At 37.2% G+C, this 26,894-nt stretch overlaps 1 protein-coding gene across 2 annotated transcripts in view; it reads left to right on the forward strand.

Moving 5' to 3' along the window:
• Positions 1 to 756: 756 nt before the first annotated feature.
• The window catches only part of CCSER1 (coiled-coil serine rich protein 1), a 1,500,652-nt gene continuing 1,474,514 nt past the window's right edge, over positions 757 to 26,894 (forward strand). For both annotated transcript variants that reach the window (XM_053703431.1, XM_053703432.1), the window contains exon 1: positions 757 to 1,053. The gene's annotated coding sequence lies outside the window, so the exon portion shown is untranslated. The remainder of the gene's footprint in view (positions 1,054 to 26,894) is intronic.

The raw sequence follows: 26,894 nt of genomic DNA on the forward strand, positions 1-26,894 counted from the left end.
TTGTTGACCAAGCATCATGTTTCCTGTGGGGTAATGTTGGGTCCCAGTCATCTGGATACAATGTTTTGACACAAGTTGGCATCAAGGTGTTATCATCTAAGGCCTAATCCCACTATTAATGTTGTATCCTCCTCCTCAGTTCAATAGGGGTGCAAAATAAAAAAATAGGGGGTGCATTTGCTCCACTAACTCTCACCCCTAGAAATGTCACTGCCAGATGGCATCACTACAAAACTGCATTTTCATATGTGAACTGGTCAGTTTGGTGACTTTATCAAACTTGTAAAAAAAAAAAAAAATCTCATGTAATTATTTTAATATTTTAAACCTGAAGTAAACAAAAGGGTATTTCTCACAATAAAAAATATTAAACTGATATTAATTCCCTATGCTGAGAAATTGCAATCGGTGACAAGTATTTAATTCAGTAGTCATTTAGCTAAAATTGTTGATATTTCTTACTCTAGGTACAAATCTATAGGAAAAATGTCGGTACCTTATTTCATGATTGTCACAAACAACTATAGCTAAAATAAACTATCTATACAGTAATTGTCACAAATGTTTGCAGATTACATTATACACTGCTCTAGTATACTCTTTAACTGACAGCTCTGAAGCTGTTTAGATCAATAAAGCTGTGAGAGAAGGCTGGGCAATAAAACAGACGTAATAGTGAGGGGAGGAGGAGATGAGACACAGTAGCAAGAGGTTGATCTTGAGCTGCTTACTGTAGCTAGTGAGGTGGCAGACTGCACTGTATATACACACACGCATACTTCTCTCCCTCAGCCCTTCCCCTCAACTCCTCCTCCAGTTCCCTTTCCCTTGACAATCAGCTGCCAGGAGAAGCCACCAATCCGTCCACTTTACAACTATTCTGCTTTACCAGGCTGGGAGGACTTGGCATGGAGAACCCTGACATGAGGATTTATATTACTAGGACCAACTAGATCTACTGTGTGAAAAAGGAAAGGAACGCAGCACTCAGCGAAGCAATTCAGGAGGAAGCAGAGAGAGAGCAGAAGACTGAGCCTGCAGAAAACAGCAAAGGTAACTGCTGCTAATGCAGATATTTTTTCCTGCTTCTCCCCCGCACTTGTAGAAAAGCATTTGCCAGATCAGATGATGAGTTGCTAGAGCAACATTGTGGCGTCCAGGTGTATTTGGAGCATCAGGGGCCCTTTATTTAGGATGTCTGAATAGGTGTCAGGTGTCTGTAGGATGGGTCACCTTACTTGGGATGATGTGGGGGCACCTGTCTGATATGATAAGGCTGAGCTGCAGGTGGATGTTGGCTGCTGCCCTGATCTGCAGAGTCAGTAACCTGATCTCCAGCTGTCACTGCAAGTGCTGTCTGTACTATTCATGTGTAGTGAATGTGTTTGTGCCTCTACTGCAGCATGTGATGCAAACACAGTATAGAGATCCCAGAAAAAAACCGCAGTCATTGAAACATGGGCATTTATTATGTATACTGTGAAAGTGTTTTCTTTTATTTATTTTTTTCCTTTTGATGGACTGAGCCACGCTCTGGCAATCAGTGAATTAGACAGAACAAATTGCTTTGTTCTGCTTGTTTAAAGAGCTGCAGTGTGTGGGGGCTTAAAACTGAAAAGTAACTCAGTGAAGGATGCTATAAAATGAAACTGTTGTTTAAATAAATATAGGTTAAAGTCAAGCACAAAGTCACTACAACATCTATATAAACATATCTATTGACATTAAATTATTGTAGAATTTAAGCAATTAAAGTTGATTTTTTTTTAAAAGGTATACCATTTTGTAGTATTATATGAGCACACTTCCTTAGCAGTGATGACTAAGACACCATAGTTTCTGTTGTATTGTTTTAGTTAGTGGTTTTTGGAATTATTACAGAATTGAACTCATAACTCAGAAATCTGCTATTGCTATAGTTAAAATGTGACTTGGATAATGTTCATGCTTGTCTTTATTGTTTGTGTATAAGCACCTTGTAGACTTTGAAACTGTCTTCCAATGATTTTTGTTTAGTGAGTACAGATTGGTTGTCCATACGCATGTGTATAAGTGTAGAAAAGAGCTGTGAGTTTTTTTTTGGGGACCTGTACATGCTTTAATTTGATGTCTTTTCATTTTCTTTGAAAATTATTACACTTGAAATAAAAAAATGATCAAAATAGGTTTCAACATACTAGCTTATACCATACATGTAAGTGGTTTCAAATCCTACACTTGATGGAATAATCTGAACATTCTACATTTGTTTGTAGAACTGGTTAATAGTGATTATGGCTTGTTCTGAATAAAACAATGTTACATGTGAAACTTTGTCCCAGAAAAAAAAATCTTTATACTTGTAATTCCTAACTAGTGTGTTGGGACTTAGTACTGCAGTATTCATTTGATTAGAGAGTGCAGCGCGTGTATTATAGCACTACACAAAGGAATTCAGTGACTATAGAAGTATTGTGTGGCTGGGAGATAAGACTGCAGAGGTTTTGTGTCGGTAGAAGGATGTGTTCCTGCACTCTGGAAATCATCTTTAGTGGGGGAAGATCTATGAACTGGTTGATATATTGATCATAGTATTTTGAAATTCAGCTACTGCACATACAGTTTGTCTTCAGTGGTATTGCCCTTAGACATAATGTTAAAACTTTCAAAATTGAATCCAGTTAATTTAGTTCCAGATTAGTGTGTTACACCCATTTACAAATGAGTCATAAGTATCACAAATTTATAAAGAGTCAAATCCATTGATGCATGCAATCATTTGGCTTGGATATGTTTTCTGCAGATGTTTGGGTAAAGGCACTTTTGAGAATACCTATTTGTCTCTAGAAAGACAAGCAGCACATAGCACAAAAGACGCATTAAGATGATAATGTTTCAGCTGCTGCTGAGAATTCTGGATAGTAATGTGCACTTAGTATATCAAATTCTAGCTTAAATCAACTTTAAATATTGTCCACTGGAGACTTCCTGTGTGGAGACTTTATCTTCTCAGGTGACTAAGATCACTGTGAATAAGGTAAAATTAAACAATGCATTAAATCATAGTTTAAAATATTGAAATGTCATATATATATATATATATATATATATATATATATATATATATATATATTAAGATACATCAAAGATCATATTTTATCATGCATTTAAATGGTTAGGTATTTAACACAGTAAAAACCTCTTTTACAAGAATTTTTTATTAAAACATTAAGAAAATGTATGTTTGTTCACATCACATATTGCTGCATTAGTGCTTATTGGCTGACAGGGACAACACCCTGAGTTCTCCTTTGTGCCGAGGGCCAGGTCTCCATCATAAGAAAGCAGAAATATTGCTTTCCATGGCCATTTAAATAAAGGTGTTTCTTTATTTTTTCACTTATACAATTATTGTAAAATAAAAATTATAGAAACTGAAACATAGAAATTAATGGTAAATAGGAACCAAAAAGGCCCATTAAGTCTACCCATAATGTTAAAGAAAATACATTGACATCACTATAAATTCTTAGGGAGTAAAGTCAAACAATATATAAAAATGTTGTTGTACTGCATAACTTGTATAGTGATTATTTTTTAGTGTCAGATTATTTGAAAGCCATCAGTTTGCAGTTTTGTTATCCCAGATAACATTCTATATAGCAGTGTTTTTCAACCAGTGTGCCGTGGCACACTAGTGTGCCGTGAGAGATCCTCAGGTGTGCCACGGCAGACTGACAACAGTGTGACATATTTTTTAAACTTTGCTTGTTTTTTACTCCCAGTGCAGGGGTAGTTTGCAGGAGGCATGGCATAACAGCACAACACATACAGTATGTGTGTGTTTGTGTGCATGTGTATATATATATGCTGTATTAGGCTACAATGTGTGATTTTTTTAAAATTTTGGGATGGTGGTGTGCCACAGGATTTTTTAATGTAAAAAAGTGTGCCACGGCAAAAAAAAGGTTAAAAATCACTGCTATATAGGGTTGTCTCAAGAGAATTTGCTACTTGAGTCAAAAAAATTAAATGACGTCCTCACCCAGCTCTCTGTCTTACTACAATCTAAACTCACCCATAGTCCATTGTCTCCAAGTTTAAATCTGATCGACCCCATATAACAGTAATGTCTCTTAAAAACACTGTTAACCAGAATATGATCTCCCTTTGTGCTAGCTACCCCTGTCACATGAAGCCTGGTCCCCTTGTCCCACCTGGTCCAATTATAGAGCCAGGACTGAGTAAGCAGGTACATACCTTTAGCTAAATGTACTTTAGCTCATTTTGAATCCACAAGATACAGAGCATAAATCAATATCTGGTTTTAAAAGTGCAAAAAATCCCTGGACATGTTGATAGCTTATCCATATATCAGGTGTGACGGATAATGCTGGTTTGTTAAAGGCACTAGTTTAAGGGCCTATTCTAAACCAATGAAGGAGCTTTTCTAATTCAACGCTGCTTGTTTCAGTCTCTCAGATAAACTTTTTACAAAATTTACATTCACTTTAAAATGGTGCAATTATGCTTAGTGGGGGGAAAAAAATCAGTGCACTTTCATGTTATTTATTTATTTAGCCTGCTTTTCCTATTATTGAAATCTGAAAATTGCTGAAATGTGACATTTTTCCACTGCCCCAGAGAGTCTCCAACACCCTGCACAGTGATCGCTTGATATGTAGATATATGTATATATGTATGTGTGTGGATATATATATATATATATATATATATATATTTATATATATATATAGTTCCTAATTGGCCGCAACAAAAGAGATAAGATAAACAACCCTCAAGGAGGTTTTTAAAGGTGTGTGTGTCCCTGGACTCCAAAACAATGCAAATTTTACTACAATTTTAAAAGCTTTTTTAAACCGTTGTGTATACTGATCTTTTGCAGTGTAGTGATTAAATCCTCATGTATATATAAAAACATCATTATCCCTTTATGTTCACACCAGCAGTATTCCAGCCTAACATATAATACTTTTAGCTCAGGTGTTCACATGATAACATAAAACCATATTTTGGCCTTTTTGCATATCATACCTTAGCTTTTCATATATATATATATTTTTAACAAAGTTTTTAAAAACTTTTCTATGTGCTCACTTTACAAGTTAATAAAGATAATCATCTCCTGGTTTTAATCAAAATTAAAATAAATGCAAAAACCTTACTTCAAAATGATAAAACTTGTACACAATGAAAAATGCAATCCTACTGTTAATGCAATACATATTTAGTTGTTTTAAAATGTTAACTATAACATTATACAAAACTGAGAATACAAACTACATTTCAATACTTTAGGCAGTTATTAATAATATTAAATCAATTAGCTGGTTTATTTTTTTATTTACTTAAAGGGATACTAAAGCCAAATATTTTCTTTCATGATTCGGACAGAGCATAGAATTTTAACAAACTTTCTAATATACTCCTATTATCAATTTGTCTGTGTATCTTTATTTGAAAAAGCAGTAATAAAAGAGTAGGAGCCAGCCCATTTTTTGTTCAGTACCCTGGATAGAGCTTGCTGATTGGTGGCTACATTTAGCCACCAATCAGCGCTACCCAGGTGCTGAGCCTAAAATGGTCCGGCTCTTAAGCTTTCGTAATAGTAAATAGGAGTAAATTAGAAAGTTGCTTACAATTGTATGATCTTTCTGAATCATGAAAGAAAACAATTGGGTTGAGTGTCCCTTTAATCCAAATGTAAGAAAAACTCAAGTTCCTGTAAAAAAGACATTAAAGGGACACTGAACCCAAAATTTTTCTTTCGTGATTCAGATAGAGCATGCAATTTTAAACAACTTTCTAATTTACTCCTATTATCAATTTTTCTTCGTTCTCTTGCTTTCTTTATTTGAAAAAGAAGGCAATCTAAGCTATTTTTTTTTTATTCAGAACAATGGAAAGCACTTTTTTATTGGTAGGTGAATTTACCCACCAATCAGCAAGAACGACACAGTGTGTTCACCAAAAATGGGCCAGCATCTAAACTTACATTCTTGCATTTCAAATAAAGATACCAAGAGAATGAAAAGAATTTGATAATAGGAGCAATTTAGAAAGTTGCTTAAAATTGCATGCTCTATCTGAATCACGAAAGAAAAAAATTGGGTTCAGTGTACCTTTAAAGGACCAGTAAATACAGTAGATTAGCATAATCAACAAATGCATGATAAAAAGACAATGTAATAGTACTTAGGGCTCCATGTACGAAGAAGCATTAGCGGGACAGGTTCGCACATACGAGCCAAGTTGAGAAGCTGTCCGCACGCCTTTTAATACATGGGGTCCTTAGTCTGAACTTCAAAGTAGTATTTTTTTTTTTCTGACAAATATCAGTTATGTCTGTTTCCACTCCTCCCATGTCATGTGACAGCCATTAGCCAATCACAAACTTATAGTCTGTGAATTCTTGCACATGGTCAGAAGGAGCTGGTAACTCAAAATGTGTAAATATTAAGACTGTGCACATTTTGTTAATCACAGTTAATTGAAAAGTTGTAAAATTGCATGCTCTATCTGAATCGTGAAAGTTTAATTTTGACTTGAATGTCATGATTTAGATAGAGCATGCAATTTTAAACAAATTTTCAATTTACTTATATTATCAAATGTGCTTCATTCTCTTGATATACTTTGTTGAAAAGCAATGCACTGCTGTGAACTAGCTGCTGATTGGTGGCTGCACATATATGCCTCTCGTCATTGGCTCACCCAATGTGTTCTGGTAGTTCTCAGTATGGTATTGCTGCGCCTTCAAAAAATGATACCACATTTTTGAAACAATTTTGATAATAGAGGTAATATGGTACGTTTTTTAAAGTTGTAAGCGCTATCTGAATCATGAAAGGAAAAATAGTTTTTATGTCCCTTTAAGGGGACATAAACATGTTTAAGCATTTTATTATTGCACTGATTGCAAATAACTACAAAAATATGTACTAAAATTGAGCTCTAGAGCAGCAATACACTACTGGGATTTAGCTGAAATCATGTGAATATCCAATGACAAGAGACATATGTATGTAGCCACCACTGTATTGCTGCTCTTTCCAATTTCCAACTTCTATTATCAAATTTGCTTAATTTCCATGATGTTCTGTGTTGAAGAAATACCTAGGTAGGCATCTGGAGCACTAAATGGCTGGAAATAGTGCTGCCCTCTAGTGCTCTGGCAAATGGATATCATTGTTGCAAAGCTGCTTCCATATAGTGCTGCAGGAATGGGCGGCTCCTAAACTTTACATCCCTGCTTTTCAACCAAAGATACCAAGAGAACAAATAAAAATTGATAGTAGAAGTAAATTAGAAAGTTGTTTAAAATTGCATGTTCTATCTGAATCACAAAATAAACATTTTGGTGTTTGTGCCTTTTTAACCTTTTTTTTTTTTTTTTCTTTTATAGTCGTGAGTCGCGTTTGGTTTTCACATTAATTCAAAGACATTAATGTTATGTTTAGTCTGACCAGTGATTCATATTGTTATCATGATGAAATTCCAGTTTCAAATATTGTTTAAAGCACACCCTGTTATAAGTTTCTTTCACAAGAATATACTGACTAGTTTTGTGCAAGCAGCATTCTTCATAAGATCATGTGACCTTGCTTGACAGTAAGGGAAATTATTACAGGAAACTGGATAGCTCGTTCATTCTCTCTTGGGATTGAAAAACTACTTATGTACTTATCAACATACATTATCCTTTCCAGAATGTAATAGTACCTTGGAGTTTTCGTTTGCTTTCTTGAGTTTTTTTTATTGATTGGAAGAGAACTCAACTTATATTGGATGTGTTCAGTTTCTGTCTAATGTATGTTGTTTTTTGTTCTGTCAAGGTAAACGTCAAAAGGTTAAATTCAGTTAGGCTGTCTCTCAAGCATGCAAAATAGTTTTTTTTTTAACATTCCAGTTGGTTAATATAAAACGGTGCTGTTTGAGCTATATCCAAAACATTGTAATGATGTATATATCCTGTATGAAGTGACTTGGCATAGAAATGATATTTCCTTTTTTAAGGTGCTAAAAGAACCTAATCTGGAGAGGGAGGACGTACGTCCTTAAATAAAAGGAACTTGCTTTCATGCTGATTATTAAAGGGACACTAAACTCTACATTTAACCTCCTTGAAAAATGTTTATTTAAAGGGATATACAACTGCAAAAGTAATATTCTGATATTGCACTATTGTTTGCGTATATGTGTTTAACCCCTGAAAAGAGTTTAAACACATATTTAAAGTCAGCTCCAAAGCAGCAATACACTACTGGTAACTAGCTGAACACTTCTGGCGATCCAATCACAAGAGACAAATGTGTGTTGCCACAATTACCAGCTAGCTCCCAGTAGTGCATTGGTGCTGAGGATACATACATATGCTTTTCAACAAAGGATATCAAGAGAAAAACATATTTTTTAATAATATTAAGACACCTTTAAAATCACTTCTATCTGAATCAAAGGTTAATTTTTACTTTGATGTCTTTTTAAGGGAAATAAAACAACATTGCTGTATATATTTATATTTTTTATGATTATTTTTTTTCTGTGCAATGCCTTTGAAATATATGCTTGTTCCATTCCCTCAAGAAATATTATAATATGATAAAAAATAAAGGGATTTAAAACCCAAAAAACTTTCTTTTGGGATTAAAAAGTTTCTAATTTACTTCCATTATCAAATTTACTTAGTTCAATTTTATTCTTTGATGATGTGATACCTAGGTAGATACCAAGATACCAAAAAATTCCAAGAGAACAAAGAAAATAGCAGCCAGTCTATACATAAATGTGTGCTGAATGTGTACAATCCTAAGGCATAGGAAGAGCATTTTGTTAGTTCAGGTTGCAGATCTATCTATGTATCCTCAAATTCATTATAAAGAGAGGCATGTATATACTTAATTTTGATTACTTCTGAATTACCTTTGGGGGCTGGCCAAAATTTTTTTGCACCAGAGCCCTCTGTTAAGTAGGTTGTTTTAAAATTGCATGTGCTAACTGATTAATGAAAGAAAGGGTTTCATGTCCCTTTAACCTGAGCATGCTACATCGTACACAATGATTGGTTAGCTCAGAACACAAGCTGATATACATCATCTGTCTCTTATTGGCCACAGCAAAGGAGACCAGGACTATGGACTTTCCAGACTTTTCAAAAGGTTTACCTCTGGACTGCTCTTGAGTGTGAGGCAGATTGTCAGTGGCCACTTAGAAGGGACACTCTGCTCCTGCCACAGGCGTGGGGGCCTGGGGGGACATATCAGTGGCCCCTTAGAAGGCTGCTCTACACCTGCCATGGGTGTGGGGGCATGGAGGGGCAGATCAGTGGCCTCTTAGAACAGAAAACATGGCAGGCAAGATAAGGGGGACTGGTCTTCAAAAATTTTCAGGGCTGGTTTGATTTCTCAGTCTGGCCCTGGAAATGAAAAGCAGAATAAATAAACAAATAAATAAACATGCAGATAAAAAACAAGTTAAACATTTTTGCTTGAAAACAGGTATGTATAGAACCTACATAGTTAAAGGGACACTAAACCCAAATTTTTCTTTCATGATTCAGATAGAGCATGTAATTTTAAGCAACTTTCTCATTTGCTCCTAATAACAAATTTTATTTGTTGTCTTGTTGTCTTTATTGGAAATAGCAGTAATGTAAGGTTAGGAGCCGGCCCATTTGTGCTTCAGCACCTGGTTAGCACTTGCTGATTGGTGGCTAAATGTAGCAAACCAATCAGCAAGCGCTACCCAGGTGCTGAACCAAAAATGGGATGGCTCTTAAGCTTACAGTCTAGCTTTTTAAAATCAAGATAGCATGTGAACGAGGAAAAATTGATAATAGGAGTGAATTAGAAAGTTGCCCAAATTGCATGCTGTACCTGAATCATGAAAGAAAAAATTTGGGTTTAGTATCCCTTTAAAATACACTGCCTCTCGGTATAAACAGCTAACAGCTTTGAGAGGCAGTGTATTTAGAAGTTTATTATTTACTATATAAAGTGCAGTGTTTACATTATTTAGCGGTTAGCTGTTAATACCGAGAGGCAGTGTATTTAGAAGTTTATTATTTACTATATAAAAGGAAGTGTTTACATTAGTGGGCATAGTTACGAAAATTGCCGATCACCAGTTTTGACGGTCGCCAGTCTCGACACAACACCACACACTCAGTCCGGTAATGGTTTAAGTTAACAAAATAATGTTACATTACTGTAATACTTAACTTAGTGCACTGTGCAGAAGACTATGGGACACAACTACCTAGAGTCAAAATCTCTAAAAACAGCCCTGAACTACACTCAAATGTAATCTGCTGCAGACACTAATTTGTTGATGAACTATGTTTCTTTAGCCAGGGCAAGCCTATATCAACTGCTGATTGGGGGAAGGAAACTGAATGAAAGTTCACAGTCTCTGATATAAGACCAGATTTCAGTGGTATTAAGTTAATAATAAGGGCAGAGACAAGAAACATTTTAAAACAAGAGGATATAAATAGAGTGAATACATCAATGCTTTGTTCATTCTTCACTGGCTGATATGATTAGACTTTATTCACTATGTATAACTTATTTACAACTGTGATACATAAGCAGGAAACGAAACGTATAAGTTGTGCTGTGTAACTGGTTATTTATGCCCATATTATTCGTACAGTAGTAGTAGTATATCAGGCTTACCAGAAGTCCCAGTTTGACTGGGATTGTCCCTGTTTTGAGTCGCTGTCCCAGTGTCCCACCCGATTGTTTGTTTGTTTTTTTACATTCTGATTGCAATTGGCTAGCATAGTTGACATGGGCGGTATCATCACAAAATGCTATACTGTTTAGGTCCCCGAATGCCCCCTCAAAACTCAAAATTAATTGCAAGTACCACACAACACTACGATTGGAAGCCACACTCAGTGACATGCCCAAATAGCTTTATTCATCCAATCCAGAAACGCTCTGCGGTGAGAGGAATATAAAAAGAATTCTGACAGTAGCAGTGACAATACAGGGCAGAACCGGGACTATAAGGAACTGGTGGTAATCGTGGAAGAAAAGACTGAACCAGGACACGAAGAGAGTCAGTAACGAAAGCAAAGCAGGACCAGGAAAGAGTTAATCATAACCGTGGCACCAACGCACACAGGGCAGAACAGGAGCGAATAAGACCAGGAATATCCAAGCTACCTCCTGTACACACTACCATGCCTCCCCTCAGGGTGAGCATAATCGGCAGAAGCAGCAGTCATCACTGTGCCACAAGCAGTGAGTATCACTCATTTGGGTCATAGTCTCATAAGGACTGACCTGTTGAAACTAGGAGGTAAATAATAAATGCAACCAACTGGGATCTTGGTTTAGTATTATCCAGTACTGGTATTTATTTATGGGCACAACAATTACTTCACTTAATTTCCTAAAACTAGACTTTTTTTTATTTTACTGGTACAGTCTCCAACTCCCATCAATAAATTGTGAAATCCTAATCTTTTCACTGTTTCGGTCAGTGCTTACCATGAATACTATGTGAATAGTTATAATTCACTACCGACTGCTTCTACTCTAACCTCCCATCACTAAACTAGCGCTGACCTCTCAACCACAACCATTAAGCACTAATGACTTCTAGTTACTTTAGACTTATTGATTAGGATGCAAGGAATGTAGTTGTTTTCCCTACCAAAGCTCTATGGAGCAGAATTAGACATCTTTTTCTGTTTCTTCTCTCTCTATTATACAGCAGACGCAGAGAGGTTTAATAGAGATTTAGAAATTAGCCTTTGTTGTCCCCCCAAATGAAGAATGCAAGTGCAACAGATCAAATGACTTCTCTTTAATATGGGTGAAAAATAAAAGGGGAGCGTGTAAAGGAGGAGCTCAGTTTTTTACATTTTGCTATGGGGCTTAGGGTTTCTTTAGTTATGCCCCAGACGGGTCAAGCAGTAGACTCCCATCAATGAGCATTCTGCCCCTGCTCTTCAACTACTGACTGTTCATTCAGTTTTATTACTAAAATCTGGTCATACACACAGACCAGCAGTTTAATGCTTCCATATCACAGTACCTACCACCATACCTGTACAATTGCAGGGTCTGTATGTGTCTCCTTATGTGCACCATGCTGTTGCATTGGTCATACTAATGATAATTAACACTGCGAACACAGATGCCAACATGTATATTGTTCAATATAATATAATTCCTCTATATATGTAGAAATACTAATTTGCATAGCCATATCCTCACCATCTATAAGTAGTTTCTGCTTTAACTTCTGAGTTTTCCAACCCTAACTACTTAGTGACCACTTAGTTATACCTTCTGTTCCAACCAGAGCCTATTTTTAAAGAGATTAAATTAGGTATTGTGGGTTTTTTGGAAAATTAGTTCCGGACGGTCAGCAATCGCCATGCCCACTTGAGCACGCCCACTGACCACGCCCCTGATCACACCCCCCACTTACTTATGGTAAGTATAAGTATTAAATATTTTTGGACAATTTACCCTAAGGGCTGGGAGGATTAGCCCATGCAATGGAGTATTTGAGCAGAAGCAATTACAGTGTAGGAAACCAAGCATAGAAACTCCACAGTATGGCCCCAATTTATCAAAGGTCTTGCGGACCTGATCCGACACTGCGGATCAGGTCCCGCAAGACCTCGCTAAATGCGGAGAGCAATACGCTCTCCGCATTTAACATTGCACCAGCAGCTCACAAGAGCTGCTGGTGCAACGCCGCCCCCTGCTGACTCGCGGCCATCGGCCGCCAGCAGGGAGGTGTCAATCAACCCGATCGTATTCGATCGGGTTGATTTCCGTCGATTCCTGTCCGCCTGCTCAAAGCAGGCGGACAGGGTTATGGAGCAGCGGTCTTTAGACCGCTGCTTCATAAGTTTTGTTTCTGGCGAGTCTGAAGACTCGCCAGAAACACGGCCCTTCAAGCTCCATACGGAGCTTGATAAATGGGCCTGTGAGTCTTACATAGAAATGAAGCTTGGTAAAGTCAGCACTTCAGAGTTCCCCATGATTTATGCTCTCTGGCTTCAGACCAGGAATCCTTTTGGCTACCCATAACAATATTTGTGAGATCAGTGTTTTTATAATTCATTCTTAGTGCACTGTGCAGAAGACTGTGGGATACAACTACCTACGCTAGTGTTTGTGTGTGTGTGTGTGGGTGTATGAGTTTGTGTGTGTGTGTCTTTATATGAGTTTTTGTGTGAGACAGTATGGGTGTATGTTTGAGTGTGACTTTAGAGATTGAAATTAAAATAAAATTGCAGTGAGACATTCTAGGTTGCACTTTAGAATGTGTGTGGGGGGAGGGGGCTCATTTTGGAATTTCGCCTTAGGAGACAAAGTCTCTAGAAACGGACCTGCAAACAGTTTGTATGCAATAGTGCAATAATAAAATGCCCAAACATATGATAGCATTTTTATAAATTTTTTTGCACTTTTCTATTTCCTTTTTATTTTTTTTTAAACTGGACAGCTTTAATGCGAATTGTTAATTCTACATAAGGCAGTATGGCCTTTTGTAACATGGGTCCATAGATCTTTGAGGGGTTAAAGGGACATTAAACCCACATTTTTTTCTTTCATGATTCAGGTAGAGAATACAATATTAAACACCATTCCAATTTACTTCTATTATCTAATTTGCTTCATTCTTTAGATATCCTTTGTTTAAGAAATAGCAATGCACATGGGTGAGCCAATCACACGAGGCAGCTATGTGCAGCCACCAATCAGCAGCTTCTGAGTCTATCTAGATATGCTTTTCATCAAAGGATATCAAGAGCATGAAGCAAATTAGATAACAGAAGTAAATTGGAAAGTTGTTTAAAATTACATATTCTTTCTAAATCATGAAAGACAAAATTTGGGTTTAATGTCCCTTTAAACACAGTTATATGCAAACAACGGTGTAATAAAATGCTATAACACATTTTTTTTGTATCTTTTTGTATTTGATGCTCTTTTAAAAGGGAAACATTATTTATCATGAGGTCTCTAGTCTGCTCTCTTACAGGTTATGATGATCAAAAACTCCCCAGCATGGAGAGAGATCAAGCAAACTTCTTTTTTTTTTTTTGGGGGGGGGGGGGGGGCTTTTCGTGCATTTATATTGCAGTGTAAGTGTCTATACTTCACACCCAGAACTCTCCATAAGGAGATAGACAGACAGCTTTTTTTTTTTTTTTTACTAATTTGCCTTTCTCAAATTCTGTCCTGATGAGACTTAGATAATCCTGCCAGGGTGTAGGGCTTTAGACCATTGTGCCTATAGAGAGAGAATGGATGCAGTTATGCAGGATATCTGTACATGTCACTGACTAGAGTATTAATGGAAGTTTTCAGCTATGCTTTCTTCTTCTGTATATTTAAGAAGAGCTGCCTATGTAAGTTGTATGCCATATTTAGTTATTAAAAAGCATATTTCAGATACAATTGCATCTATACTCCTTTTCACATGATAAAATGAGTTCTCCTTTGTTGCAGTCTTTTCAGTTTTAAAAGATCTTTAGCAGGGCTGGCCAAGATGAGGCCCGAGGGCCAAAAGAAGCCTTCCAGCGCTTTTAAACTGGTCCCTCTACACTTCCAAACTGACATTGTTATGTATTTGAAACTGCAGTTTCTTGCTGTTCTTTGATCTTAAAACAGCAATAATGTTATTCTTATAGCAACACGAACTATGGTATGCCAGAGCAGAAGAAAGGGCGTATAGGAGAGATTCTCTGTGTGAGTTTAAGGGCCTGTACTGGAACATATTTAGATCTAAAAGTCAGATCATTTCATATGTGTGAACAATTTCTTTAAAGCATTGCTGATGAGACACACACACACACACTCTCTTAAAGGAATAGTCTAGTCAAAATGTAGCTTTCATGATTTAAGCAACTTTATCATTTATTCCTATTTTCTCTTGGTATCTTTATTTGAATGTAAGCTTAGGAGCCAGCCCATTTTTGGTTCAGTACCTGGCCTGGGTAGCGCTTGCTGATTGGTGGCTATATTTAGACACCAATCAGCAAGGGCGACCCAGGTGCTAAACCAAAAATAGGCCGGCCCCTATGCTTACATTCCTTCTTTTTCAAATAAATATACCAAGAGAATGAAGAAAAGTTGATAATAGGAGTAAATTAGAAAGTTGCTTAAAATTGCTATCTGAATCATGAAAGTTTAATTTTTACTTGACTATTCCTTTAAACTTGCCCACACACAGATATATACACACTCTCACGCACACATATATACACGCGCGCACACACACAGACATATATATATATATATATATATATATATATATATATACATATACACACACACACACACACACACATATATACACTTTCTCACACACCACACACACACACACACACACACACATATATACACTTTCACACACACACACACACACACACACACATATATATATATATATATATATATATATATATAACCAAAATACCAGAGAAGGCACTCGCGTTTACAAATCCGTTTTAATGGTAAACGTTTTCGGGGTCTCCCCCCCCCCCCCCCTCAGTGGTCTGAGGATGGGGGAGACCCCAAAAAACGTTTACCATTAAAACGGATTTGTAAACGGCGAGTGCCTTCTCTGGTATTTTGGTTATGTGAGTGTTTGGAAGTGCACCCCGGCAGCTGAAAGTGAAAGTGTGCTGGTTCCCTGCTTGTATATTTATATATATATATATATATATATATATACAGACACACACATATATACACTTTCTCACACACACACACACACACATATATATATATATTATATATATATATATATATATTACACACACTCTCGAATGCATAATCGCACACAAACACCCATCCACACACACACTTTAGATAGACATGCAGTTTTTTTTTCTGACCTTGCATCTTAAAAAAAGCAAATAAATAAACAGTGGAACATTTAGGAATCTCCCACACTAGTATAGCTACATCTATGAAGATCCTTTTGTTGACCACTGATGACACTTTAACATACCACTTTTCTTAAGGACAGATACAATGTTCAGTACTTTAAATGGACATGAAACCCAAATTTTTTCTTTCCTGGTTTAGAAAGAGCATGTCATTTTAAACAACTTTCTAATTTACTTCTATTATCTCATTTGCTTCATTCTCTTGATATCACTTGCTGAAAAGCATATCTAGATATGCTCAGTAGCTGCTGATTGGTTGCTTCACATAGAGGCCTTGTGTGATTGGCTCACACATGTGCATTGCTATTTCTTCAACAAAGGATATCTAAAGAATTGAGCAAATTAGATAATAGAAGTAAATTGGAAAGTTGTTTAAAATTACATGCCCTATCTGAATCATGAAAGTTTAATTTTGACTAGACTGCCCCTTTAATGCTGCTTGAGATGGAGTACTCGAACTAAGCCTGTTGTTTACCAACACTTGTTAATCCTCCACCATCTGGCAGCTCAGTTTGTTTTATCGGAGGCTTGCTTAGATTTAATTCACAAGTGCATAACCGTTTAGTAATATGCATAACCATTTATATATCCTTCTAATAGCTGTTTATCCATGTTCATTTCTGTAAACCACTTGTGTTAAAGCAGTTTATCATTACACTGTTGCCTACAAATGGGTTAGGCAGCTACTTCACTACCGGGACTTTCAGAGAACAACTTGACCAAAATATAGGAGAATTTTTAGCATTTTTGCTATCACTCCATTTAAACCGAAATAGAGCCTTGTTTTTTTTTTATTTACCTGTTAAAACTATGTTTTTTAAGTAGACAACCCAAGGTATTGATCTAGGCCCATTTTTGGTATATTTCATGCCACCATTTCCCCGCCAAATGCAATCATATCATTTTTTTTTTATCTTTTTCACAAACTTTGGGTTTATCACTGAATTTATTTACATACCTTTTGTACAATCATGGCACAAATGTCTGTGAAAGCTTCTCTGGGAGACATATGGCTTTCTCATTGCTTTTTGGTAATTAAAGGGACAGTACACTGTAAAATTGTTTTTCCATAAATGGATTTTAAATGACTTGTTATACCAACTGCAGAGTATAAAATATTTGAGAAATTGCATTTTCGGGTTTATTTGTGTATCTGAAGTAGCTGGTTTTGTGCTTTGAAACCACAGCCTATTACAATGGGTTGAGCTTCAGGTAATATCAGATCTCATTACGTTATCACTTTTTATGTACACAGACTTGCTCCCTTATCTTATATTTGTCTGGAAAAACTAAAGCTCAATACATAGAGAGAACAATGGAAAATTATCATTTATTACTTAACTATCATGCCCCCCACTGAGGGTGTAATCTCTTCTGCTGGCTGTGTTTACTTAGGCTTGTCAATAGCGTATACGCCAGTATCAAAACTTTCAGTATAGGTTGGGAAACCACAAGCTAAATCAGCTATTTCAAATGCTGAAATAGGAGTAAAGGAGCCACTTGCAACCAATTTAATACACTGTAACAGGTAAAAAGGATCATTGGGAATAATTTAAAGGGGAGAAAGTTTTTGGGTGAACTGTCCCTTTAAAATGCGGCTAATTGCAGCTGTGCACCACACTTCTATTATTCCCGGTAGTGAAGGGGTTAATTAGGTAGCTTGTAAGATTCATTTTTTGCTTTAGTGTAGAGATTACCTAGATACACACTTTAAAAGGTTTTTTCTATCATTTGACATGCAGGCAATGTTCCATGCTTGGGAACCTGTACACCCATCTAAAGGGTGAATGGGCATGGACACTGCTCATCCCCTGCCCAAATTTATTATTGTACAGAGAATTCCTTGTGTAACATTGCACACTGATCTTGCCCGACCAATCGTGCAAGAGTAGGGCCTGTCAGTCATCCAGAAAGAACAAGTATGGGGTGATTTAACTTCACCACCTATGCTTATAAATGGAGCCCTTTGTCTAGATAATATTAAAAAAAAAAAAAAGGATTTTGCTTAAAAATAAAATGTTCTTACAGAATATTTTATTTTTATACAAGATTGTCAGTTTAAGTGACTTTTAAACTACAAAAAGAGCAAACAACAACAAAAAAAAAGGAAAATTATATGCAGTGCTTTAGTTTTTATTGACCACACATCATATAGGAAAGAGTTTTGTCTTGAATGTTTTTTGCACTACTACATTCTTTTGTTGTCTAACTGTTTAATAACATTATAAGAACTATCAATTTTTACATTATGGAATTGTATATTGTTTAAAGGAAAAAAATAGTATAAAGAATGTTTGACTAGAAAATGTTACTGTTAATTACAATATTTTAGCCATAAAATTTGTTGACATAAATAGGATTATGGACAGATTGGTCTTGTAAAATCCTTACGGAGTTTGATGAAACACTCACTTATCTTCTGCTAGTCTATATAGTCACAAGAGACCCATTTAGAGATACGTTCAGTCGACAGTGAATTACTTCTGTCTTGCACCTTTTAATGAATCAGTGTATTTTCATTATTGCTGCATGCGTTTGTGTACCTGTGGGGCCATAATTGAAAATAGTTTTAATATCTGTGGGATTTCCAAGAATATAATGGGCCTAAAAATCTTTAAAATGCATTTTTTTTCTTTTGTTATATAATAATAGTATGTTTGTTTACAGAAGTTTCACATTATGGAAAAAAATCTATTCAGGCTTATTTAATAATACACAAATAAATAAATGCTACTGTAAGTCTAATTATTTTAAGGCATTTCTTCACATAAATCCAAAGTATATTTTAAAGGACTTGAACTCATGTTGACTAAAGGAGCAATCCCATTGAGGGGTTCAATAATGTAGGAGGAAGTACTGTAAAACACGCTCTATTTGGCCTTGGCGTGCATAAAGTTGCGAACCCAATAAAAACCGGTCACAAAGGCGCAATCTCATTTGAAATCTCCTATGCAGATAGAATGTTTTGCCAGGGTGCAGGGTCACGCTTTACACTTTCACTGTTGAAATCCAGTATATGAAGATATCATCATAAATAGAAGCCAGTAGCCTCCATCTTGTTTTACGATCATGCCAAAGCTGCAGACAGTGTATTTACAAGCAATAAAAATCAGTATTGTTACATACAATATTTGTCAAAGATTAAATGCGTCAATAAACCGATTGAGCAGTTGCACCCAGCCAACATACTAATGGCATTCAGATGGTTTAGCAGTGATGAGGAAGGAAACTGATAGACCTCTACAATGTAATAGACCTCTACAATGTCCCCTGTAACCATTTTACAGTGTTTTTCACATGTGCAAGGTAATAAACGCCGTCTATTCATGGAGTAGAGGCCAAGATGTGCAACGTGCCATTTCAGGTTTTAGCAAGTGCCTTGAATTCTCAAATTTGAAAAGGCCAAAACTGGTCTTGTGTTGAAAAGTTTGTTTGAAAATCGTTTGTGATCACTGAGAACTTTTTGGCCCCATAGTAAAAAAAAAAAAAAAAAAAAAGGCTTTTATTTGAGAATCCTAAAAACACAATCCCAGGTGAGGGAAAGAGCCGAGAAGGCCTCAGCTGATACATTGTAATCAACCCCATAGTTATATGCTAGCAATAGTCTAATAATAACATATTATTTTCATTTTGCACATTTATGTCCCTTTAACTATATATGTAAATAAGCAATATTAGCTGCAAGATATAATTTGTGTTTGTACCAATAAAAGAAAATATGAATACCCATAAAAGATACAAATACATGTGTCTGTCTATGTTACTAAAATAGCTAAATGTAACATTACAATAATCCTTTGTGCCTGGTTCATAAAGACACGGCTAAAACAAAAATAGTTTCTGTTTGTCTATTTCTCATACTTAACCCTTTGGCTGCTAAGCCATTTCTCACCTGGTTGCTAATATTTTTTTTTTTTTGAATTTTTTTTTTAAAAAAAATCAGACCCCCAAGACTTACACTGTTGTTACACTAAAAGGTTAGGCGATTACCTTTCCAACAGTGGGTCTTGGGGGTCTGTAGCTGCTTAGATGCCTGAGATACAGGCTTCTAAGCAGCATGCCCCCTCCTCCTATACTTAACATTGTTAAGTATAAATAAAGTTGCGCGGTGACGTCATCACGTTATTGCGCGTGACATCACCGTGCATCACGTGAAGCCCCGGCGATGCCTGTCACTCTACAGGCATGATCGCCGGGGTAGGAGCAGATGGAAGCCCCCAGATCTCCCGCAAGGTGGGAGAGTGCTAGTGACGGCTCTGAGCTGTCATTAGCACCAGAGTGAGAGCACTCAAAGGGTTAAAGGGACATGAAACCCAATTTTTTTTCTTTCATGATTCAAGTAGAGAATACAATTTTAAACAACTTTCCAACTTCTATTATCTCATTTGCTTCAATCTGTAGAAAAGCATATCTAGATAGGCTCAGTAGCTGCTGATTGGTTGCTGCACATATCTGCCTCTTGTTATTGGTTTACTGATGTGTTCAGCTAGTTCTAAGTAGTGCACTGCTGCTCCTTCAATAAAGGATATCTAAAGAATGAAGCAAATTGGATAATAGAAGTAAACTGGAATGTTGTTTAAAATTGTATTCTCTACTTGAATCATGAAATATTTTTGGGGGGTTTAGTGTCCCTTTAAAGGGACATGAAACCCAAAATGTTTCTTTCATGATTCAGATAGAGCTATCAGTTTTTTTTTTTTGTTTTTTTTTAAATATTTATTTAAATCCAGCAGAGTGTACAGTCAAAAATAAATTCAACCTCTTTGTGCCACGCAGGGCCAGGTAAATCACATTTCGGAGAACCTCAAAAATAGTTTAAAACAATAGCTTCATTTTATCTTATTAAGTTGGTCCCCACAGCAAAAATTTGTGCACTAAGCTGGAATCTTTTCTATTTTATTTATGCTGATTAAAGAAACAAAAAAGGAGAAGAAAAAAAGAAAAAAAAATTAGAACAAAACAGAATAAAACAAAATAAACAAAAGACAAGGAAGAAAAAAAAAAAAAAAAATGGGGAAGGAAGGAGGTAAGAAAAAAAGAAGAAGAGGGATATAGGGATATAAAAAGAACCCCGACCGCGTCAGAGCACCTTCAGATCTCTACCAAGCACCCAGAAGAACCAGTTCCGAGTCCCTGAAGGGGAATATAAGGTCATGTATTTCTGTGTCTTGTAGTGACTTGATGAACGCAGACCATTTGCTAAAGAATCTTCTAATGTCTAAGTCATTATCTAGATTGGTGTCCCTTTGTTCTAAGAGACATTGTTTTTTCAGACAGTTCTTTATCTCTGAGATAGATGGTACTGCCCTCGTCTTCCATTTTTTGAAGATAATGTATCTAGTTGCTAAGATAGATAAAAGTATCAGTTTATTCTCTGAATTGTGTTCCCCGTGACCAAAAACAATCAGCAGCTGTGTGAGACCCGGATGGGAGATCCTGAGGGTTTTGTTAATCCAGAACTCTAATTTATACCAAAGGTATCTTATTCTGGGGCAGCTCCAGATCATGTGTATTACGTCCGCTGCGGGGAGTGAACACTTTGGGCATTTGTTAAAGCTGGCATAATGAATTTTATCGCCTTTTTTGGGGGTGAAGTATACATTGTGAAGAAGTTTAATATGCATCTCGCGCCATGTGGCTGAAAGAGAGACCTGAGCCACTTTGCATATTGAATTTTGGATAATTTTTGTATCAATAGTAGATTGTGGTAGTAGCCTGTTCCATAAAGCAGTGATTTTCTCTAGCTCTACAGCGCCTTTGGCTGATTTAAGCAGCTGATAGCATGGGGAAATAGACCTAATGCCGTTCTTAAACAAAGTGATCCAGCCTTCCAGTTTTCCCATATTCCAGCTCCATCCTACCTCGTTCACTAGTTCGAGTAAGAAATGTCTAACTTGTAGGAATGCAAAAAATTCCTTATTGTTGATGTGAAACTCTCCTTTTAGCTCGTCAAAGGATTTGACAATGTTCCTTTCTGGATCCCAAAGTTGTATTACCCTACTTAAACCTAGGTCTTGCCATTTCCCAAAAGTTCCCGAACTAACTCCTGCGGGGAATTTCGGATTTCCCTGTATTGGAAGATAATGAGAAATTTTCCCGTTTAGAGATAGTAGATTACTTATTTTCCACCAGGCCCTTAGTGGATTAGAGACAGATTTGAATCTTTTGATTCTGCCTGGTAGGTCTTTTGGTGGGCAATGGGCCAGCGCTATCAGCTGATATGGACTACACATGTTCTCTTCCAGGGGCTGATTCGTAACATAATTACTCTGGGATAGCCAGTCGGCCACCACGCGGGCTAAAAAAGCATAATTATAGGATCGAATGTCTGGCAGTGCAAGACCAGCACTCTCTTTTGATAGAAAAAGTTTATTTAAGGATATCCGAGGTCTTTTTTCCTGCCAGAGGAATTTGCTAAGTGAGCCATTTAAGGAGCGTATGTCTTTCTCCAAGAGAATTACTGGGACGTTCTGGAGAAGGTAGAGGAGTTTTGGGAGCAAGATCATTTTAAATAGAGCAATCCGTCCGGATAAGGATAGCGGAAGGGATTGCCAATTTTTGAGTTTTTCCCTGATCATTTCAAAAATCGGAGAGAAATTAAGATTGTATAAATCCCCCTGGGATGAGGGGATTAAGATTCCAAGATATTTAAGAGATGTTTTAGAGACAGAGAAAGGGATATCGTGAAGAGAATCTTTATTTTGTCTCAACCATAGTAGTTCTGATTTTACTTCGTTAATCCTGTATCCCGAGAAAGACCCAAATTGAGTAGTAATGTTTAACAATTTGGGGATGCTGGATTTAGTATCTGAAAGGTATAACAAAAGGTCGTCTGCATATAAAGCGATTTTTATAACTTGCTTCCCTATCTTGATGCCTGGAAGTTGTTGCCTAACCATAATTGCTAGTGGTTCGATTGAGATGTCAAAGAGAAGAGGAGAGAGGGGGGCACCCTGGCGCGTTCCCCTTCCAAGAGTTATCTGTGAAGAGGCTATAGAATTGTCAATCAAGGTAGTGTGTGGTTCTTTATATAAATTCATAATGAATTCAAGAAATTTACCTTTGAAACCAAAATTTGTCAAAGATGAAAAGAGATGGTCGAAATGTGTCGAATCGAATGCTTTCTCTGCATCGATCGAAAGAATAGCCAGGTCGGGTGCCACCCCCTCCCCCCCTCCCTCAAGTACTTCCAGTTTCCTGAAATACTCCGTAGTAAGTATAGCCTCTCTGATTTTAGCTGAGGAGTTTCGCCCCCTCAGAAACCCTGCCTGGTCCGGATGTATCACCGTGGCAAGTGGTGCTTGGAGGCGTTCAGCCAGGATAGAGCAGAATATCTTGTAGTCTCCGTTCAGGAGAGCTATAGGCCTATAAGATTCTTTGAGGGAGGGATCTTTCCCTCCCTTCAAAATTAGAACAGTATTAGATGAAGAGAAAGAGGCGGCCACCTGATTGCCTTTGATATACATACTGTTAAATAAATTGTTGAGGTAGGGAGTAATCTCAGAGTTCAGAATTTTGTAGAACTCGTTTGGGAGACCGTCTGGTCCGGGTGATTTATTATTGGCAAGATCTACAATTGTTTTATTTATCTCTGATTCAGTGATTGGTGTGTTTAGGGAATTAATTAATTCCATTGATATTTTTGGGCAGGTTACTCGACTCCAAAATTGGGATGCCTGAGAAGTATCTGAGCCTCTGCTTAGGTAGAGATTCTGATAATAGCTTGTGAAAGCTTTCGCTATTGCTTCTGGATTGTCAAGAAGAATACCATCCTCTTGAATCTTTTCAATGAGAGATGTTTTCTTTTCCCTTTTTACCAGATTTGCCAGTAATTTGCCAGATTTGTTACCAAATCTATAGATTCTGGCTTGGAGTCTGAGATCCCTCTGCGTTTCCTGGAAGATTGTAAATGTGTCTCTTGTATTTTTAGCCCGAATATATTTCGCCCAATATCTAGGTGATTTTTCAAGTAAATAAGAGTTATATGAATTGATCACTGAGCTAGTAATTTCTTTCTCCCTTTGTCGTATTTTCCTAAGTCTTTCCGCGCTGTAGGCTATGATTTCGCCCCGGAGGACTGCCTTAGCAGCCTCCCAGAAAAGCAGGGGCGAGTCTATGTAGTCTTGATTATGATCCAGGTAGTCCGCAAATTTGAGTTTAAGCCAGTTTCTTAAACTTCAGATCATTCGCGAGAAAGGAAGGAAATAAAAAGCGTGTTGGTTTCTTATTATAGCAACTAGTTAGTAGCTCAAGCAAAATGGGGCCGTGATCTGATAAAAAAATAGGAGACAAGCCTGCCTTTGCTTCTGTCAGCCTTATTCTGATGAGAAAAAGATCGATTCTAGACATTGTTTTGTGCGCCTTGGACAGACAGGTGAAATCTCTGGCATCTGGGTTTTGAAGCCTCCAGATATCTCTTATTGCTAGGTTGTGCATGATTGATTTTATTAATTTAGCTTCTAAATTATCCCGTTTTTGTTTAGGCAGCTTACCAGAGGTTCTAAGTCTGTCCAATGGGCACTGTGGAGACATATTGAAATCACCTCCTAGTATTAGGTGTCCCTCCTGAACAGAGAGAATTTTGGCCTGAATCTTGTGCCAAAAACTGGGGTCTAATTTGTTAGGGGCATAGACATTGCATAGTGTATAAATTGTTTTATGGATTTTAAGTTTAATTATTACAAATCTCCCATCTGGGTCTATGTCGCTGTAAGTAACTGCTTGGTCAGTTTTCTTCCCAATCAGAATCGCCACCCCTCGTTTCCCTTCGCTCTCCCGGGGAAAAAAAGATTTCTTTTACCCATGTGGATTTAAGTTTCTGGGATTCTTCTGTTGTTAGATGCGTTTCCTGCAGAAATGCTATATCAGCCCCTAATTTCCTCAGGTGCGTTAAAATGGCCTTCCTTTTAATTGGAGTGGAGATCCCACCCACATTCCATGAGACTAGTTTAAAGTTGGCCATAGGTTTTTAGCTGGGTAGTGTGACCGAGTCCAGGTGTGACCGGCGCGGGCGGGGGGGGGGAAGGAAATATAGGAAGGAAAGGAAAAGAAAAAAAAAAAAAAAAAGGGGGGGGGGGGGGAAACCAGGAGGGCTTGAGGCCCCATCTATCGTTACTTTCCTAAAACAGGGAATCCTGCTCATGATAAAGAAAAGTAGAGAGGAAAAGGAGGAGAATAGAAAAATCAACGAGAAAAAAAAAACCTTTCCCCCTTCTTTCTCTCTCTTCCCCTTTCAACCTGGTGGATATGTGCCTAGAGTGTTGGAGTCTTTCAGATGTTGTTCTACTTCTTGAAGAGTATTGAAAATAAATGTGTTCTCAGCTTCTTTGATTTTAAGTTTTGCAGGATAGATTATGGTGGCTTGGTAGCCCTGTTGGATCAGTTTTGTGCACATAGGGGCTAACACCCTCCTTTTGGATGATGTTTCGGCTGAGAAATCTTGAAAAAGGAGAATTTTCGATTCTCCAATAGTGATAGGCTGATTCTTACGATAGAATTGCATCAGGGTAGCCTTATCTTGAAAATTCAAGAGTTTTGCGATTACTGGTCTAGGTCTATGATTTCCTTTATTATCCATCCAGGGTCTACCAAGCCTATGAGCCCTCTCTACTACTATCGGTGGGTAGTTAGGTGGGAGTTTGAGAAGCTGAGGTAAATGCTCAGAAATAAAGGAGTTTAGATCCTCATATCTTTTATCCTCGGGTATCCCTATCAGACGTATATTGTTTCTACGGGCACGGTTCTCGATATCTTCAAGTTTGGCCTGGATTGCATTTAGGGAGTGTTTGGTTGAATCTAACTTGGTGTTATGTGATGTGGTAAGATCTTCAAGATCTGAAACTCTCTGCTCAATTTCATTGATTCTGCCTGCAAACTGTCTAATTTCCTGAGATAGGAGAGTGATATCTTGTTTGATTTCTAACTTTAGTGCATCAAAGTTAGGGGCTAATGCTTCCGTTATTCTGGTGACTAAATTTTGCATGTCCAATACATCAGTTACAGAAGATGTGGTGAGACGTGGTTCTTGAGATTCAACTGAGGTTGCTATAGTGTTCTTTGCTCTCCTGTCTTTGTTTTTTGCAGTCATGACTGGCGAGGGAGTCTTAGCATGTGAGTGAAAAAATTTATCCATAGGATGCTTCGGTGAGTATAAAGAAAAAATCGTGTTTTAGAAAAATTGTCAAAGTGCTAAAATAAGGAGAGAAAAAGTGAGGAAAGGGAGTGAGGGGAGCTGTGGGGAAATGTGAGGGGAGTGCGTGCTCTACTTTAAACCCGATTTCGGTTAGTTAAAAAAAAAAAAAAAAAAAAAAAAGAGGGGGGTGCAATTACAGGTCACCGGGAAAAAGTTTTTACAGGGGCCAGGAGGTGATTAGAGACACGCTCGCCAAGTCTTAAAGATGTGATTTAGGGGATATTGAAGGGAGAGCCACTGATTCTAAGCAAGATTTCTCCTTTTAAGTGTTTAGTTGTTGTTTTTGTTTTATTAACAGTACCCGCAACCCTGTGTCTTGGGAAACCTTACTAAAGAATATCAAACTCTAAATATTATCTAGTTTTGTTTGATAATGAACGAATTGTTGTTAGATAGGGATTGTTTTTTAGATCAGTTGAAAAATTTTACCAGACATGACCATATGGTCCTGATAGGTGGCACCAGAAACTTGAAACCTGGGCAGCTCTTGTGTGACAAGAGCTGCAGTGAAAGAAAGAGAGCCCCAGGAGATGCTCAGCATATAGCATTAAACATTAAATCTGCATTCTTAAAATTCAGAGCAGGGATATCAGAGGAAAAAGAAATCTCAGAAGTAGGTGCAGCCAGTTGGCCAGAGTTTGTTTTTATATGTATGACCACAGCTCTGGGGAGTCTAGACTATGGTGTACAGGAGTGAGATAGGGGGATCGTTTCAGGTCATGTGTTTCTAGGTTACCTGTGGCTGTTTAGCCTACTGTGTAGTGATCCTAG

This window comes from Bombina bombina, chromosome 2 (assembly GCF_027579735.1).
Source record: "Bombina bombina isolate aBomBom1 chromosome 2, aBomBom1.pri, whole genome shotgun sequence".
NCBI lineage: Eukaryota > Metazoa > Chordata > Amphibia > Anura > Bombinatoridae > Bombina > Bombina bombina.